Source organism: Sminthopsis crassicaudata, chromosome 5 (assembly GCF_048593235.1).
Source record: "Sminthopsis crassicaudata isolate SCR6 chromosome 5, ASM4859323v1, whole genome shotgun sequence".
Lineage (NCBI taxonomy): Eukaryota > Metazoa > Chordata > Mammalia > Dasyuromorphia > Dasyuridae > Sminthopsis > Sminthopsis crassicaudata.
The window spans coordinates 99,090,508-99,109,926 of NC_133621.1; positions in this window are offsets into that span (position 1 = coordinate 99,090,508).

Genomic DNA, 19,419 nt, shown 5'->3' on the forward strand with positions numbered 1-19,419 from the left:
AAGGTGAATTGCTCAAAGAAGAGAGGAAAACAAAGCCAAGAGAACTAGAGAGAGAGAGAAAGAGAGAGAGAGAGAGACAGACAGAGAGAGACAGAGAGAGACAGAGAGACAAGAGAGAGAGAGAGAGAGAGAGAGAGAGAGAGAGAGAGAGAGAGAGCAAGTACAAAAGAGTAGACCCTCATCTTGGGAGGTGTGTTTATACCTTCCCTGAAGGTTCTTTAAATAGTTAGGCATCATCTCTCCCTTTAGAAATTACATTATATACCCCAAAAGCAATTTTTAGAAAGGGGGAATCCTATCAGAATAACAGAGGTATTCACAAAATCCTTCATTAACAAGTCTCATTTAGCTGTCAAAAGCAGGATAATGATAGAGATTAACTCAGCTTTCTGCATGGTGTATGTGTAAAGCCTCTGCCAAGTATTTTTTAAGAAAGATATTCCTCCTCCTTTGCCTGTTGTAGAATGGACTGGAGAATGCCAATATAAATTGGCCAGTAGCTTTTTAATATAAATTATTCAAGAGGAAATACTATACACTGTTAGGATTACTAGGTGAGAACTCAGGTTGTCTGGACAATTACAAGGTGAGAACTCAGGTTGACTTGACAGTTCTCTGGCTCAGACCTGTAAAGGGAGTTTACACCTTAGGAATCCTAGAAGGAGCAAACTCATTGGCTGAAGTGGTTCTTCCCAGAAGCCCTTGCATTATCCCACGCCCATTCTCTGGGAGGATAAAAGAGGCAACATTGGGCCTGGAGAGCAGATTGGACTGGGGAAGGACAAGGGCTGGAGGACAGCACTCCAGGAAGAGGAGAAGTCTCTGCACTACATCAGGCTTGACGGGGCTCTCTGCAGGAAGGGAAGTCACTTCTCTGGACAAGAGTTAACGGCAACTGCCTGGAGACAACGGTTCCCTACAGGAAGAAGAATCTGTCTGAGAGATTTGAGTAGACACAGCAGATCTCTTCCCAGAGAGCGATCCGGCAGCTTCTGGAGACGACAGCTCTCTACATTTGGCGCCCAACGTGGGGCAAGGACTTTTACTTATCCTGACAAGAGGAGCTAGACCAGACCTTTGCAATTTGGCGCCCGAACAGGGACAGACACGGCCCTGATTCCAGTAGAAAAGCCTCCCATCCAGATCTCAGTCTCTCTGACCCAGAACCGTGAGTAACGAGGAAACTTTGTTAAAGATTAAGTGAGCATGTTAATAGATAAATAAGGAACTTAACTTGTTAAGGGCTAAACCAGCAATCTCTTATAGTGAAATGGGGCAAACACCTTCTGTTCAAGGAAAATGTTTAGAGAGCATCATCAAGGTTATGAAAAGCCAAGGCTTGATTATAATTTTAGAGGAGATTACTGAACTTTTAAGAACTGTGAAGGTCATATGTCCTTCTTTTTCTCTGGAAAAAGAATTGGATCCAGATGAGTGGAAATTAGTAGGAGAGCAATTAGGTGAACACTACAATTACCTTTGTGACATTTTACCCTTTGGTTCCAGACCAAACTCAGTTTCCAAAGATACAATTAATACCTACAATTTAATCAAATGGCTTTAAAAAATGTTATTCTAAAGGAAGAGCTGAAGGAGCAAAATGGGGAAGTGTCAACTAAACTAGGTGAAAAGGATGAATCAGATAATAATGAAGTTAAGTACAATTCTGAGCAACAGCAACAGGAGCACCTCCCATCTCCTCCCTCAATTAACCCTTCAGGGGTGGAGCAAGAAGGAGGAGAGGAAGAGGCAGAAACACAAACAGAATTGCCTGTGAAGCAGTCTAAGCCTATGACAAGATTAGAAAAAGCATTGGTTAAAGCTAAGAGAGAAGGAAAGGATATGAGTGATTTTATACAGGCATATCCTGTGATTGAAGGTATTGACTCTGTAGGTCAAAAATGGAGAAGATATGCACCTTTAGATTTGAATAAAATTAAAGATTTGAAAAAGGGTTGTACCCTTTATGGGGCTACATCAGCTTATGTCAAAATGTTACTAGATGGTTTGTCTTATGAAGTCCTAACCCCAAATGATTGGAAATCCATAGCAAGGACATGCCTGGAACCTGGAGAAAATTTATTATGGCTTGCGGAATTTCATGAAATATGTAAAATTCAAGTCAGATGCAATTTGGAAATAGGAGTTAACACACAATTCACTTTTGAGCACTTGGCTGGTGAAGGTCGGTATGGAGAGAATTCAGAACAGATTAATTATACCATGACAATATATGAACAAATTGCTAAGGCTGCAATAAAAGCTTGGGGTGTCCTCCCTGGACAGAAAGATCGGGGAGAGGCTTTCACTAAAATAGAGCAAGGTCCCAATGAACCTTTTGCAGATTTTGTGGGACGTTTGCAAACTGCTGTCAAAAGAACTATTGGAGAAAATTCAGCTACAGAAATAATGACCAGACATCTGGCTAAGGAAAATGCCAATGAGATTTGCAAAAGAATTATATGGGGATTAGACAAAGATGCTCCTTTAGAGGAGATCATAAGATGCTGTGCTACAGTGGGAACAAATGCTTTTTACACCTGGACAATGATGAACGTGGAGAGACAGGGTCCCTCCTGGCAAGGGACTTCTAGAGAAACTCGGCAATGTTTTCAATGTGGAAAAATTGGACATCTAAGAGCTCAGTGTAGGTATGGAGATACAGTGAGAAGACAGGGTGAAAGAAGACCTAAAACCCCATGTCCAAAATGCAACAGAGGACTCCATTGGGCAGCAGAGTGTAGAATAATTCAGGGAAATGGGATGAGGGGCCCAGGTCCAGGGCCCCAGGCAAAAAAGACTTGGGGCATGATGGCAACTGAGGTTACACCCAAAAAGCCTTTAGAAGGTCAGGTCTCTGATGTGATCAACCAGCAGAAAAGCAATCACATGGCAGAAAGGGATTACCTGATAAGTCAGCCAAAAGGCAATCAGATTGCAAAAATGGATTACACTTGGGGAGAATACAGGCCTTTTAAACCAACAGGGCTGTGCCCAGTGCAAACAACTCCAATGTAATTGTCAGATGATGAGAAGAGATTTAGAAAGTGGTAAATAGAAGGAAATTAGATAGGTTGGCTGCCTGGGAGAGAGGGTTTGCTTGTATTTCTTCAGCAGGAGAAGGAATCAGATGGGTGCCAATGAGTCATATTAGCCTTGTCCATCAGAGAGAGACAGAAAAAGAGAAAGATCTTAAAATAAAGGAGAAGATCTAAGAAACATCTTACACCGAAAGAGCATGGCTAATAAGAAGACTGTTAAAGAACTTTAAAAACCAGCAGGAATCATTGGACGTCCTCACACAAGATGAGACTAATGGACAATGGACTTATGGACATTTATAAATTTTCAATTTATGATTATTTGATCATGTTATTTGTTATATACTTCTAGCATTTATTATGTTACTATGTGCTTATGTAATCTATGTAATTATGTGTAATGCCTCCCATATTGATGGATTTATGTTTCAAGGTCATGACTATCCTATGTTCTAAATCAAAAGAAAGGGGGAGATGTTAGGATTACTAGGTGAGAACTCAGGTTGTCTGGACAATTACAAGGTGAGAACTCAGGTTGACTTGACAGTTCTCTGGCTCAGACCTGTAAAGGGAGTTTACACCTTAGGAATCCTAGAAGGAGCAAGCTCATTGGCTGAAGTGGTTCTTCCCAGAAGCCCTTGCATTATCCCACGCCCATTCTCTGGGAGGATAAAAGAGGCAACATTGGGCCTGGAGAGCAGATTGGACTGGGAAGGACAAGGGCTGGAGGACAGCACTCCAGGAAGAGGAGAAGTCTCTGCTTTACATCAGGCTTGACGGGGCTCTCTGCAGGAAGGGAAGTCACTTCTCTGGACAAGAGTTAACGGCAACTGCCTGGAGACAACGGTTCCCTACAGGAAGAAGAATCTGTCTGAGAGATTTGAGTAGACACAGCAGATCTCTTCCCAGAGAGCGATCCAGCAGCTTCTGGAGAAGACAGCTTTCTACAATACACATTATACAACACTATAAAAATGTTATTTCCACATTAGTAACAAACTTAAATAAAAGTGATTTTCCCATTTTTAACAAAATATACCATAAGTTGCATCTTCTAAGAAAACTTGAGTACACTAAAATCCTCCTCTCTAAACCTTAAGATTTCAGCTTCAGTTTCAATAATCAAGGAAATAACAGGCCCACAGACAGTTGTGTCAATTGTTTTTATATTTATATAAGGTCCTTAAAGGACCTTATTTCATACAGACACATATATCTAGCAACAGATAAATGACAGGGCCAAATATTCATTTCCCTATTTATAAGATACATTGGCTACACATACATAAATGTTAAGCTTGAAAAACAGTGAGATATTACATACTTGAACTGTGCTTAAGGTTTTTATTGACCCTTATTCTGATTATAGAAATTTGTCATAAGTGGAAAACCAGGGGCATAGTTATAATAGCACCAAAACTTATCCTTCAGGATCTCAGCCTGAGGGCACATAAATCACAGCTGATAACCAGTCATGTGGTAACAATTTTATTTTATGGCCAACTCAGCTCTCAAACAGTGGGTTACTAACTTAATAATTCATCACATAATCATTCCAAAATTCAAGACTCAAAACTCTTAACAGGTATAATCACAAGAGATTTCATCTCAAGAGCAAGTTTCACTAATCAGATCCTAAACTAATCTGTTCTATCCAGACCTGCTCACTATAGGATTTTGGTACCAGCCAGAATCCTGATCTTGAATGAGAAGTCAAGGGGTGGAACTCATGAAGATGGTAAACTAGGACTTAAACTTTCAGCACTGACAAAAGTTTAAAGCACAGCTCATGATTTTGCAAATTGTTTAATATACAATTTCAAAAGCACCATATTTCATCTAATTAGGAGATACAAACATGTGATCTCTTTAGGTAAATTACCAGAGAACTTTGTTTTATAACCTATTTTTTTTTAAAACTTAAAAATCAAATCAAACACAATTTAAACTTTTAGTAGCAATACTACAATATTAACGCACACATATTTCTAAAATCTTATTCCCAAATGCCTCAATTGAAAGCAATTCTATCATAAATCATTTAAATTTAAACACAATATTTTAGGTAACAATTTTGGGAAAAAAAAACTCCTTTTCCCCCTCAACAACTCCATTCTCCTAGGCTGCCTGAAATCTCTGAAATGGGAATAAACTATTTGAGAGCTGAGATGGAGACTCAGATCCTTGGAACAAAATGGCTATCTCTCCTATCTCTCCTCCCCCACCCCCAATAAATTTTGTACTCTTTCCTAAATTCATGTGGAGTGTAAATGAGATTTCCCTGGATTTTCCTAAATCATGTGGAGATAATCCACACCCTTTTACAAAATCCAGAGTCCCCTGAGAAGGGGTTTGGAAAACATAGGGACCTATCTAGTGAGAAGCTGAGGCTGACTCCAAAGCATGAGGCTTTTGGGGAGCCTACTATTCTTTGAAGAAGCTGGGCTGCACACAAGTCCACATGGAGGAGTCCTGTTCATTCCCAGTACCCTCTAGAGAGAGGAGCTTCAAGATTCTTTACCAGCATTTTTAAGTTCTAAAATGGCCACTTTTTTTTTTCTAACTCTATTGACAGAGAGAAACATAGAAGACAAAACATACTCACACATACAGGGACTGCTTAAAATTCCTTTTCTTTCTGTCTGATACAGAGTTGTTCCTTCTTTCCATTCTATCTGGAGAGGAACCCCAGTTATTTCTTTACCAGAATTTCTTGTAAATTTCCCTTGTACAGATCTTTCCTGAACCCCAGCATGGAGATCTCCACATTCCAGTGATTCCTGGCTGCTGCAGAAGCTAATCTAGTTCCCTTGCTATTTCCTGGATTCATCAGTGACCTTACTTCCTGGGATCTTGGACAGTCTATGAGGGAGGAAAGACAGAGATGAGCCACATGGCCATTGAAATCAATAGGAATTGTCATCTTATGCTTCAACAGGGCCACCTCAAACTCATAATATCTGGATCCCGGAAGAGCCCCCATTTTTAAGAAACAAAATATCTTACCAAGAACTCCACTGACTCACCGATGAATGCAGGAAAGATTTATTTTACATTCTTGCAAGAATGTGTACCTAGGTGAATAGACACACCTTTGAAACTCCAAAGGCAGCATTTCATTTCCTAACTTGAAGCACAAGTCTCTCCCCTTATTTTTCACTAATTGGATGCTACAGAAGTTATATAACATGACTCTTCACCCCTCAATACATAGCCAGTTCCTGCCCACAAAGGAGCTTCCATTCTAGAAGGGGGAAGAGTAAATTCCACCCTTGATGTTCCTTGATGTCCTTGTGAATTTCAGTTTATATATATATATATATATATATATATATATGTATATATATATATATATATATACATATATATATATATATACATATATATATATATATATATATATAAAATATAATATCTGTCTATACTATAAAATCTCTGTCATTCAAAGCCCCTCACAACCTGAGCCTTCTTATCTTCCTAATCTTCTTACACCTCTCTTACTCCCATGTACTTTGTGATACTGTAACACTGACCTTTTTATTGTTACTCAAAGATATTCCATCTCCCAATTCTAGGAATTTTCACTGGTTGCTCCCTATGGTTAGAATACTCTTTGTCTTCATCTCTACCTTGCTTGGTTCCTTTAAGTCCTGGCTAAAGTTCCACCTTCTACATAAGCTTTTTTTTTTTTTTTTAATGCCAGTGCCTTTCTTCTGTTAATTATTTCCAATTGATCCTGTATGTAGCTTGGTTGTGAGTTGTCTCTCCCATTAGACTGTGAAATTATTGAGAATAGGGACTATCTTTTATCTTTCTTTGTATCGTTATTACTTACCAAAGTACCTAGCACATAGGAGATATTTAATAAGTTTTGTGGGTAATCATTTCATTTTTTTCTTTTCATATCCACTTTCCTTTTTTTCCTTTTTATTTATTTTATTTTGAACTTAATACACAGAACAACATTGTTGTAGTTATTGCGCTTACTGCTTTCCTGGTTCTACTTCTTATTTCTGCTGTCAACTTATTAATTGTTTACAGTACAGGAAGAATATTCAATTACATTTGTGTACCACAATTATCCATCCTCCATTTGCTTTGTATTTATTTAATTTACAATTCTTTATTTACAAGATGTCATGACAATTTTGGTATCTATGGAAACTTTCTTTTTGTCTTTGATTTCCTAGATAAAATAACATACCAAAGAAACTTCACAAAAAAAAAGAAAGCAGCAAATTCTTTTCCCTTTGTTTTTGAAAAGAGTGGTATCTCCTCCTACATATGGTACACGAATGTAATGGAATACTATTGTTCCATAAAAAATGATGAGCAGGCTGATTTCAGAAAAGCCTCGAAAGACTTATATGAATTGATACTAAGTGAAATGAGTAGAACCAAGAGATCATTGTATACAGTAACAAGAATATGTGGTGATCAACTGTGATAAACTTGGTTCTTTTTAACAATGTGATGATTCAAGGTAATTCTAATACATTTGTGATGTGCTGTCCCACATCCAAAGAGAAAACTATAAAGACTGAATGTGGATCAAAGCATATTATTTTCATCTTTTTTGTTGTTTGTTTGCTTGCTTTTTTTCTTTCTCATGTTTTTTCCCTTTTCTTCTGATTTTTCTTATTCAGCATGATGGATAAGGAAATATGTTTAGAAGAATTGCATGTGTTTAACCTATATTGGATTGCTTCTTGTCTTCAGAGGGGAAGGGCAGAAGGGAGAAAAAATTGTGGAACATGAGATTTTGCAAAGGAGAAGAAAAATAAAGTACTATGAAGAAAGAAAGAAAGAAAAGCACTTCCAGATCCTCCAACTTCTTTCTTTTCTTTTCTTTTTGCTGATTTCCTTTATTATTATTATTATTTTATAACTTTTTATTCACAAAACATATGCATGGTAATTTTTCAGCAATGACCCTTGCAAAACCTTCTGTTCCAACTTTTCTCCTCCTTCCCTCTACCTTCTCCCCTAGATGGCAAGTAGTCCAATGCATATTAAATATGTTAAAGTATATGTTAAATCCAATATATGTATACATACTTATACAGTTGTCTTGTTATACAAGAAAAATCGGATCTAGTAAGAAAGAAAGAAAGAAAAAAATCTGAGAAGGAAAACAAGAATGTAAGCAAACAATAACAGAAAGAATGGAAGTGCTATGTTGTACTTCACACTCATTTCCCGTAGTTTTCTCTCTGGGTGTAGCTGATTCTCTTCATTACTGAACAATTGGAACTGGTTTGAATCATCTCATTGTTGAAGAGAGCCATGTCTGTCAAAATTGATAATCATATGAATGTTGGAGGGGATGTGGGAAAACTGGGACACTGATACATTGTTGGTGGAGTTGTGAAAGAATCCAGCCATTCTGGAGAGCAATTTGGAACTATGCCCAAAAAGTTGTCAAACTGTGCATACCCTTTGACCCAGCATTGCTGTTATTGGGATTATATCCCAAAGAAATACTAAAGAGTGGAAAGGGACCTGTATGTGCCAAAATGTTTGTGGCAGCTCTTTTTGTTGTAGCTAGAAACTGGAAGTTGAATGGATGTCCATCAATTGGAGAATGGTTGGGTAAATTGTGGTATATGAAGGTTATGGAATATTATTGCTCTGTAAGAAATGACCAGCAGGAGGAATACAGAGAGGCTTGGAGAGACTTAAATCAACTGTTGCTGAGTGAAATGAGCAGAACCAGAAGATCACTATACACTTCAACAACAATACTGTATGAGGATGTATTCTGATGGAAGTGGAAATCTTCAACATAAAGAAGATCCAACTCACTTCCAGTTGATCAATGATGGACAGAAATAACCATACCCAGAGAAGGAACACTGGGAAGCGAATGTAAATTGTTAGCACTACTGTCTATTTACCCAAGTTACTTACACCTTCGGAAGCTAATAATTAATGTGCAACAAGAAAATGGTATTTACACACATATATTGTATCTAGGTTATATTGTAACACATGTAAAATGTATGGGATTACCTGCCATCGGGGGGAGGGAGTGAAGGGAGGGAGGGGATAATTTGGAAAAATGAATAAAAAAAATTGATCATCATATAGTCTTGTTGCTGTGTATAACGATCTCCTGCTTCTGCTCACTTCACTTAGCATTAATTCATGCAAGTCTCTCTAGTCTCTCTGAAATCATCCTTCTGGTCATTTCTTACAGAACAATAATATTCCATAACATTCATATATCACAATTTATTCGACCATTCTCCAATTGATGGGCATCCATTCAATTTCCAGTTTCTTGCCACTACAAAAAAGGCTGCTACAAACATTTTTGCACATGTAAGTCCCTTTCCCTTCTTTAAGATCTCTTTGGTATATAAGCCCATTAGTAATACTCCTGGATCAAAGGGTATGCACAGTTTGATAACTTTTTGAGCATAGTTCCAAATTGCTCTCCAGAATAATTGCATTCATTCACAATTCCACCAATAATGTATCAATGTCCCAGTTTTCTTATATGCCCTCCAACATTCATCATTTTCTTTTCCTGTCATCTTAGCCAATATGAGAGATGTGTAGTGGTATCTCAGAGTTGTCTTAATTTGCATTTCTCTGATCAATAATGATTTGGAGCACCTTTTCATATGACTGGAACTATTTTCAATTTCTTTATCTGAAAATTGTCTGTTCATATCCTATTACCATTTATCAATTAGAGACTGGCTTGATTTCTTATAAATTTGAGTCAACTATATATTTTAGAAACAAGACTTTTATCAGAACCCTTGAATGTAAAAATGTTTCCCCAGTTTATTGCTTCTCTGCTAATATTATCTGCATTAGTTTTGTTTGTAAAAAAAAAAAAACTTAGTATAATCAAAATTTTCTGTTTTGTGATCAATAATGATCCCTAATTCTTCTTTGGTCACAAATTCCTTCCTCCTTCACATGTCTGAGAGGCAAACTATCCTATGTTCTTCTAATTTATTTATAATCTCATTCTTTATATGTAGATCATGAACCCATTTTGATCTTATCTTGGTATATGGTGTTGTGTGGGTCAATGCCTAGTTTATGCCATACTAGTTTCTAATTTTCCCAGCAGTTTTTGTCAAATAGTGAATTCTTATCCCAAAAGCTGGGGTATTTGGGTTTGCCAAACACTATATTGCTATGGTTATTGACTAAATTTTTCCTGTGAACCTAACTTATTTCACTGCTCAAGTAGTTTATTTCTTAGCCAGTACCAAATGGTTTTGGTGACTGCTGTTTTATAATACAATTTTAGATCTGGTACAGCTAGGCTGCTTAATTTTTTTTTTTTCATTAGTTTCCTTGAAATTTTTGACTTTTTGTTCTTCCAGATGAATTTTGTTGTTATTTTTTCTAGGTCAGTAATTTTGTTGTTATTTTTTCTAGGTCAGTAATTTTGTTGTTATTTTTTCTAGGTCAGTAAAATAGTTTTTTGGGAGTCTGATTGGTATAGCACTAAATAAATAGATTAGTTTATATAGTATTGTCATCTTTATTATATTTGCTTGGCCTATCCAAGAGCACTTGATATTTTTCCAATTGTTTAGATATGACTTTATTTGTGTGGAAAGTATTTTATAGTTTTGCTTATTTAGTTCCTAACTTTCCCTTGGTAGATAGGTTCCCAAATGTTTTATACTATCAGCAGTTATTTTAAATAGAATTTCTTTTTATATCTCTTGCAGTTGGATTTTGTTAGTGATGTATAAAAATGCTGATGATTTATGTGAATTTATTTTGTATCCTGCAACTTTGCTAAAGTTCAGGAGTGTTTGATAAATTCTTTAAATGGGTATTTTACCTTCTGATTCTATGATATCTGGGCAGTTCTCTGATGATTTCCCGAAAAATTGTGTCTAGACTCTTTTTTATCATTATTTTCAAGGATTCCAATAATCCTTAGATTATATCTCCTACATCTCTTTTCTAGGCCTGTTGTTTCCCAAGTAGGTATTTAATATTTTTTTCCTTTTTTTCCTTTTTTGATTTTGCTTGACTGATTCTTGAATAATTCACTTCCATGTGTTCAGTTCTGATTTTTAATGAATATTTTTTCATTTACTTTTTTTATTTCTTTTTGTATGTGTCCAAATGAGTTTTTAAATGAGTTGTTTTGTGCTATGGGATTTTTTTCCATTTCACAAAATAGTTGTTTTTTTCCAACTAACAAATTCTGTTTTCCTGGGAGTTCTTTACCTTTTCCACTTCACATTTCAGGGAGTTGTTTTCTTTTTCCACTTGATCAAATCTTTCTTTTAATGAGTTATATGCCTTTTCCAAATTCTCTTGCAGAGTTTTCCTTTCTTTTCCTCATTCTTTTTGTAGCTCTTTTTAAAGATCTTTTTAAATTTTATCTAGGAGAACCTTGTGTAGTGAGGACCAGGTTATATCCCCCTTTGGGGCTTCATCTGGAGACAATCGATTTTTAGTCTCCTCAGAGTTTGAGATCTGTTCTCTTTCATTATAGAAGCTGTCTATAATTAGAGCTCACTTTGCTTTTTTTTCTGATTTTTTAAAAACAAGTTGGGATCTACTTTTTGGGTAAGGAGGTTCCAAGTTTCCTCTACAGATACCTGGAAGCGGATATGGCTGTGCTGGGATTGCGTTGAGACTGTGCTGAGTCACTCCTGGTGCTGGGTGGGTGTGGCCAGGTCCCGCAAGACTCTTTACCCTCTGCATTTGTGTTGGATGTTTTATAACTTCTATGCTTATCTACTGGCTTGCAACCAGGACATTGTGGTAGAGTCCTCCATGCAGATTCTATGGCCCTGCTCATTGTGGGCTGGCCTTTGTGCTCTGCTTCTCTACCCTGCACCTAGCCACCTCCTCCTGTGCTCACACCTGATCAAAGCAGACCTTTTCTGAATATCTTTGGAATTACCTTCTGCTGGTAATTTGCTGCATTCCCAATATTTGTGGATTCTGTCAGTCTAGCACTATTTCAGAGGCTGAATTTCATAATTAGTATGAGGACAGCAGGAGAATTCAGAAAGAATTGAGTGTCCTCTCCACCATCTTGACTCCGCCCCAACCTCCAACTTGTTCTTGTTTGAAATCATTAAGGATGATGAGAGAAGGTTGAACAAAGAGATAGCTAGGCTTGTTAGTTCTTTTATTTTTTAATTTTGCTCTATTTGAATAAATCATGTGATTGTTAAAAGTAAATTGTCTTAAGTCTCATGAAAAAGGTTGATTAAAAATAGCAAGTAATTTCCTATATGTAAATGCAGGGAGCATGTTGTGATGCTGAACCAGTGATTAAGTTAAATTGAGATATCCTTTATTTTAGTTTTTCAAAGTAATACTCTTGCTTTTCACCTAAGCAAACAATATTTAGTCATTAGTCTAATACCATTCTCTGATGAGCAATAGCAATGCTGCAGGCTTTCAGAAAACTAGCTCATGCTCACTGATTGACCTCTAATAAAATCAGTTGGCTAATGAGAAGCATCATCTCATGATCAATAAGATCTTGCTGGTTAAATAATTACATAAGTAAATAAATAAAAACCTACTTTTCTGTAGGTTGCAGAAAGTAAGAAAACTAAGTATAGCTAGTATTGTTATTATAGTCCCAAAGATACCCAAAAGGTAGGCAGCTTTCACACATTTATTCAAAGAAGACTTTAAGGTATTATTTTCTTCTACCAAAGCAAATGCTTTTTTATTGTCAACAGCCAACAAAAAAAATGGAATTCTGTATTTTTCTACTTTCAATCAATTGTGAGGTAGTATTGATTTGGTTCAGTTGTTTGAGTTCATTAGTTTATGTGGAAATAATTTTCATAAAATTTTAATAGCTGGAAAAGTGAAAATGTAGGTCAGTATCATTGATGTCTTTTGTTTTCCTTTTTAAAGTATTAGGAAGGTCTTAGATTTTCTTCCACATAATTGGTATATTCACCTTTCCCCTTCAGATACATTCTGATTCACTGCCTTGCATTCTCAATGGTGATACTTTCAGTACACAACTCCTCTAAGGACAATGGGCCAATCAATCTGTTTTTCATTTTTATTCTCATTAGTGCTGCTTTTGTAAGCTAATCTATCTCTTGCATAAGTCCATGTGGGACTGTAATGTCAGAGTTCAGGTGTGAAACCCCTCAACTTTTATTTTTCCAAAACAATTTTAGTGTTTAAAAAGTTACAATATCAAATCAAAAGGGCAGCAGAGAATAATGGATAGAAAATTAACCTTTCTATCAAGAAAACCTAGATACAAGTCCTTCCTATAACACATACTGGATGTGAAACTTGGTAAATCACTCTCAGTTCTCCCAGGCAATTATAAGTATGTAAGTGGCTAAGAAGATGCCAAATTGTACTGCTAAAGGAAATTCTCACTGGTAGTTCCTTATGGTGAGGTGTGAGAAAGATGCAAGACCTGAGAAACCCTAATTTTTGTCAATTTATTTTTATTTTCAAGTCAAAATTTTCTCCCTCCTTCAACTCTATACCTTACTCATTGAGAAATATATCTGAAATCATGCTAAACATTTCCATATTAAGTATGTTGTGAGGGAGGGAAAAACAAGAAAAATAAAGTGAAAAGAAAATGTGCTTCTGTTTATACTTAGAGATCATCAGTTTTCTCTCTAAAGCTGGATAATTTTTAAAAAACTTTTTAGTCCTTTGGAATTGTGAAGTATAATGTCACTTTAAAATTCAAAAAGTAAGATGCAATTCTGTTTTAGGGTTAGGAGTACGTAGGAATTGAATTTGTCCTCATTGAGTCATTGGCATTAATCTTTGATGTTTACCTGATATTTCTCTTGGATCTTCTAATTTTCTAATAAGTTCAGGTACTTTTTTCAACAAAATCCTGAAAGTTTGTCAGTTCCTTGAATGTCCATTTATTTTTCTCATTCAGGATAATCCTTAATTTTTCTGGATATAATATTTCTGGTCACAACCATAGTTATTTTGATCTAGAATATGTAGGATTATAAAACCTGTGGTCTTTTATTGTAACTGCTGATAAGTCTTGTATGATTTAAGTTGTGACTCCAGTGTATTTGATTTTTTAATTTGTTTTTTGTTGTTGCTTGTACTCTCTTTGTTGTGCTCTCTTTGATCTGGGGTTTTTGAAATTCAGCAATGATGTTTCTGTATATTTCCCTTGTAGGATCTCTTTCAATGGGTGATCAGTGGATTTCCCTCCTCCCCCATTTCTGCTTTCCCTTCTTGTTCTCAGGACAATTTTCTTGTATCATCGTATCAAGATTATTTTTTTGGTCATAGCTTTCAGATAGTTCAATTATTATTTCTTCTTCACCTTTTCTCCTGATTAGTTTTTTCCTTATGTAATGTGTCATATTCTCTAATACTTTTTTCATTTTATATACATATATATGTCTCTTGTAACTTCTCTGCCTTCCTTTTGCCTAATTTTAATTTTTAGAGTTATTTTCTTCCTTAAAGCTCTGGATCTCTTTTTCTAGTTGGTTGACATTTTTTTTTTCTTGGCTTGTTCTTCTTATTTTTAGTTTTTCTTCAACCTTGCTCATTTGATTTTTAAAGTCTTTTTTTAGTTCTTCTATAATTTTTTTTTTGGCAGGTAACCACTTAATGTTACTTTTTTGGGGTAGGAGAGACTTTTGTTTTTTTTTACTTCAATATCCTCCTCTGAAGATGAACCTCAGTCTTCCCTATTCCCACTGTAATGTTTTATGATTGGCTTCTTTCTCATTTGCCTGCTCATTTTTTTTTTTAAACAAGAGCTTGTTAGTGAATCACATCTACTCCTATGGGGGGTTAGTGCCTTTGGTCTTCCTTCAGTTTTCCCCTCTGGACTAAAACCCCAAACCAAGAACTCTCCCCTCCTATAAGTAACTGAAGTTGGCAGTGCTCCTGCCCCACTGCTTCTGTACTCATATGGCTATCAATGGCAATATCCATTATCCATCTATTTTACACTTTCAAAATCTTGATGTTCATCTTTTTCTATGTTTTTGAAGTATCATTTAATTTTGGCTAAATGATACAGTAGATTGAGCATTGGATATGAAATCAAGAAAACAGTTTCCTCACTGTAAAATAGTGATAATAATAGTACCTGACTTATTGGGTTATGAGGATCAAATCCAATTATATATGCAAAGCAATTAAAAAATTTTAAAAACTATATAAGTGCCAACAGTTATTTATTCTAAATTTCAGAGTTGTAATGGATCCTGGTGTCCAATTATTCAAACTTACTTCTCGCAATATTTTCCTCAGTTTCTTGATTCCATCTTTATAATATTTCTTGCATCTATATTCTGGTTATTATTTCCCTGTCACTACCTGTTACTTGCCTGGCTATTGCAATATCCTTCCATGTTATCTCTTCCCTTCTTTAATCTTTCCTTGATATTTCTGTCAGAGTAATCTTTCTTATATACATTTATGGTGATGTCACCCTTGTACTCAAAATCCTTAATGTAGTTCTGTTGCCTAATTGATAATTTTTAAATTCCTTGGCATGATGTTCAAGGCCCTCTACTATTAGGGATCATTATTTATACATTTTAGTTTATCTTCATACTACTCTTGTCTCTATTCTAGTCAAATTGGACAACTTGCATTATTTGATAAATTCCTTTGATTTCATACATGTACACTTCCATTTATGCTGTTCCTATGTCTGAGGTGCCCTTCCACCCTTCACTTTGTTCCCTATCCCTTCCTGTTAAAATCATATTCATTTTCTTTAAATCCCAGTTTTAACATTGCCTTTTCTACAAGGTCTTACCTTGTCCCTTTCCCTTACTAAGTACTTAAGTACTTTTGCATTAAATAAAAATACTGTGTTTACTCCTAGTTTATGCACTTATGCTTTTTAAAATTAGTTGTTTATTTATATTACCATTTTTTTTCTTTCATGCTACATAGGAAGCTCCATGAACACAGGAAATGTCTATTTTAAAATATTTTATTTTTTTCCAATTATGTGTAAACATTTTTAACATTAATCCCCCCTTTGGTTGATCTTTATTATTATTTTTAATGGAATTTCTTTTTATTAAAGCTTTTTATTTTCACAACATATGCATGGACAATTTTTCAACATTGACCCTTGCAAAACCTTTTGTTCTAATTTTCTTCCTTTCCCCCCATCCCCTTCCCTAGATGGCAAGTAATCCAATATATATTAAACATAGTAAAAATATAACATTCATTTAAAAAAAATTTTGAGTTCCAAATTCTTTCTCTTCCTTACTTCCCTCCATCCTCATGAAAAAGCAAACAATTTAATGTAGAATATACATGTGCAGTCATGCAAAACATATTTCCATATTAGTCATGTTATGAAAGAAAACACAAAAAACCTCTCAAAAATGTAAAGTAAAAAAAATGTGATTTACATTCATATTCCATTAGTTCTTTCTCTAGAGGTGGATAGCAGTTTTTATCCTGAGTTATTTGAAATTGATTTGGATCACTGTATTGCTGAAAATAGCTAAATCATTCATAACTGATCACTGTCCAATATTGCTGTTACTATGTACAGTGTTCTAGTTCTGCTCACTTCACTTTTCATAGCTTATGTATGTTTTTCTGAAAGCTTCCTGTTCATAATTTCTTATAGCACAATAATATTTCATCAAAATCATACACCACAACTTGTTCAGCCATTTCCCAATTGATGGACATCCTTACCAATGTCCAATTCTTTGTCATAACAAAATAGGCTCTCATAAATACTTATGTGCATATAATTTCTCTTCTTCCACCCTACCTTTATCTCTTCGGGATTCAGACTGAGTAGTACTATTGTTGGGCCAAAGAGTATGCACTTATTTGTAACTTTTTGAACATAGTTCAAAATTGTTTTCCAGAATGGTTGGATCAGATCACAACTCCACCAACAGTGAGTGTCTCAGTTTTGTTATTTTTCTTTACTTTTATGTTACCCAATCCAATAAGTGTGAGGTGATATCTCAGAGATGTTTTATTTTGCATTTCTCTAATCAATAGTGATTTACAAAATTTTTTAATACAATTATTTCCTACGACATAGCTTTGATTTCTTCATATGAAACTGTCTTTTCCTTTGACCATTTATCCATTGGGGAATAATTTATATTTCCATAAATTTGAATTAGCTTTCTTTATATTTGAGAAATGAGACCTTTATCAGAGAAACTTGCTGTAACCTCCTCCCCTTACCTCCATTTTCTGTTTTTCTTCTCATCTTGCCTGTTTTGGTTTTGTTTTTGTTTATGCAAAATCTTTTAAATAATGTAATCAGAATGATCATTTTACATCTTCTAAGGCTTTATAATCTCTTGTTTGGTCCTAAATTCTTCCCTTGTCCTTGGTAGAAGTAAACTATTCCATGCTCCCCTAATTTGGTTATTGTCTCATCCTTTTTGTTTAAATTATGTATTCTTTTTGACCTTATCTTGGTATACTGTGTGACATGTTTGTCTGTTCCCTATGTCTGCCAAAATGTTTTTGTCAAATGGTGAATTCTTGTCCCCAAAGCCTGGATCTTTACATTTATAAAACTCTGGATTGCTACCATGTATTGCACACCTTATCTATTTCATTATTGCACCACTTTATTTCTTTATTAGTACTGAATTACCACTTTGTTAATACTGTTTGACATCTGAGAAAGCCAAGTCACCTATTTTTACATTTTCTTCCATTGATTCTTTTGTTATTCTTGACTTTTTGTTTTTCCAGATGATTTAAAAATTTTTTTTCTAACTCTATAAAATAACTTTTGGTAGTTTGATTTGCATGGCACTGAGTAAGTAAATTAATTTAAGTAGAATTGTCCATTTTTATTACATTATATTAACTTGATCTACTAAAGAACAATTGATATTTTTCCACTTCTCTAGATATGACATTAGGGTAAAAAGTGTTTTGTAATTATATTCAAATGGTTCCTTGGTTTATCTTGATAGATAAATCCTAAGTATTTTGCAACAACAAAACCAACAACAACAATAACAACAGGTATTTAATTAATGTAAATTGCTTAGCATTTATTATCTCATTTGAGCTTCGCAACAGCCCTTTAGCAAGGTGAGTATAAATAAGGGAGAGTAGAGAAGCAAGATCTTATAGGATTCCTATTAGTCAAAGTAAGCATTTATTTTAAATTATTGTCATTATTTTGAATTATGATTATTTGTGAATGCTAGTATGTACCCTCCACCATTGTGATAATTGGAAACTTCATGAAGGTAGGACTATACTTAATAAAATCTTTACATCCCCCAATTTCCATTGTTGTTGTTGTTGTTATTACCTAGAGTCCATAGGTCTCTAGTTTGGTTATGATCTAGTTAGTTCTCTGAGCCTTCTATTACACTGATGGTGAACTCAAGCAATATTTACAGAGAGATACAGGGATACAGAGTGATAATAATTGGATTTCTGGATAGGGAAAAAATATATATATATACATATATATGCCACTTTTAAGTTTATTATGAACTATTAACACTTTATTAAGTCTAGATAATCAACAAAACAATAAATCAAGCCCGATTTATAGTAATTGCTGATTTTTGAGGTGTAAACAGTTATAATGAAAATTTAACAGTTAACTTTTAGCAAGTTGGTTAGGATATGTCTGTAAAAACACCCATTCTCATGGTTATAATTATTTCTTTTGAGTACATGACCAGTCCTAATAAGTGATAGTAATAGGTAGATATAATCATAACAGGTAGCATTAATATAGAGTCTTTAAAGTTTACAAAGTACTTTTACCTATGACATTTCATATCTCATTAAGATTCTGTAGGGTAGAATTATTATCTCAGTTTTACAGTTGGGGAAACTAAGGCAAGTTAAGTGACTTGTTCAAAGACACAGAACTAGTAATTGTCTGAGACAAGCTTCAAACTCAATTACCGACTCCATGCCTGACTTTCTATCTATTATGTCATCCACCTACCAAATAAGCCCCCTAGCTTTTCACTGTTTTTTCCTCAGAAGGAATTATTTTGTATTTTATTTTCAAGTCATATAATTTTCAATAACACCCCTTTCCTTTCAGTTCTTTCTTCCAAAAATATGGAAATACATGGATTTTCTTTCTTTTCTCTGTTTTCAGTTAGTACAAAACACTTGTCTAAGTTATAAAAGTCACTCATGAGTGACTGAGAAGAGAGAAGTATATGAGGCAAAGTCCAAACTCATCACATTCCTGTAATTTCCTATCATTTTTGCTTTTTTAAAAAATCATTTTGTGTTAATCTGGAAAAAATATGTGTTTCCAGGAAAAATAACATTTGAATGGTATATGAATCAAACGTAGAGTAAATGAATGTGCCTTTCTGTGGCACAAATTCTGTGACTAAATCTCTAGTCACAAAATCACATTATAAGAACCTTATATGTGCATTTAATAAAA